General features: G+C 41.8%; 1 non-coding gene across 1 annotated transcript; it reads left to right on the forward strand.

Moving 5' to 3' along the window:
* Positions 1-661: 661 nt before the first annotated feature.
* On the forward strand, positions 662-734 carry TRNAW-CCA (transfer RNA tryptophan (anticodon CCA)). Its single transcript has one exon. It is a non-coding gene; the product is annotated as a tRNA-Trp (tRNA).
* The last annotated feature ends 374 nt before the right edge of the window (positions 735-1,108 follow it).

Genomic DNA, 1,108 nt, shown 5'->3' on the forward strand with positions numbered 1-1,108 from the left:
GGTAGTGTATATATGTCCATGACACTCTCTCACCCTGTCACATCTCACCCCTCCCCCCCCCCCATATCCTCAAGTCCATTCTCTAGTAGGTCTGTGTCTTTATTCCCATCTTGCCACTAGGTTCTTCATGACCTTTTTTTTAAATTTTTTTTTTTTTCCTTAGATTCCATATATATGTGTTAGCATACTGTATTTCCACTAATCTATTTTTTGTCTCTATGAATTTGCCTATGCTTGACATTTCATAGAAATGGAATCATACAGTGTATGGTCTTTTGTCCCTGGCTTCTTTCACTTAGCATAATGTTTGCAAGGTTCATCCATGTCATAACATGTAACAGTTCTTTCATTCCTTTTTGTTGCTGAATTATATTCCATTGCTCTTTCCTTTCTGGTATGCCCTCTTCTTCCAATAACTTTGCTTTTGCAGACTGAAGCCCAGGGCCTCAGCAAAAACCTGAGAAGGAAAAGAAAAATCTGCCCTTCCTAGTCTACAGTGTTTAAGATCAAACACAGGATCTGTCCAGATCTTTAGAGAAAAAATGAAAATAAAGACTTTGTGAAATCATTACATTAGTAACAAAATACTTTTTTTTTTTTTTAAACTGAAAAACCACAGCTTGGTTTCCCACAAAGGGAAGAGAACTTCAGCTCAGGGACTTCCCTGGTGGTCCAGTGGGTAGGACTCCACGCTTCCAATGCATGGGGCCCGGGTTCGATCCCTGGTCAGGGAACTAGATCCTGCATGCATGTCATAACTAAGAGTTCGCATGCTGCAACTGAAGATCCCTCATGCCGAAACAAAGATCCTGTGTGCTGCAACTAAGACCCGGTGCAGCCAAAATAAAGAAAGAAAGAAATAAATATTAAAAAAAATAAAAAGAGGAACTTCAGCTCAAACTGCTGATGACTCTAGAAGAGGGTGCTGTGTGCACACACACATTTGTTACACCAGTAAGCTGAACATGGCAACCCAGCCTCAGCTAAGAGACACCACGGTACAGGCCATAAGGCATCTGACCTCGGTTCCAACTTCCCTCCATCAGACACGCTGGCTGAGCTGACTAGCCTGTTGACAGCTCCACACTCCATACTTTCGAAGCAAGAA

The sequence above is a fragment of the Eubalaena glacialis genome, chromosome 1 (genome assembly GCF_028564815.1).
Source record: "Eubalaena glacialis isolate mEubGla1 chromosome 1, mEubGla1.1.hap2.+ XY, whole genome shotgun sequence".
Taxonomy (NCBI): domain Eukaryota; kingdom Metazoa; phylum Chordata; class Mammalia; order Artiodactyla; family Balaenidae; genus Eubalaena; species Eubalaena glacialis.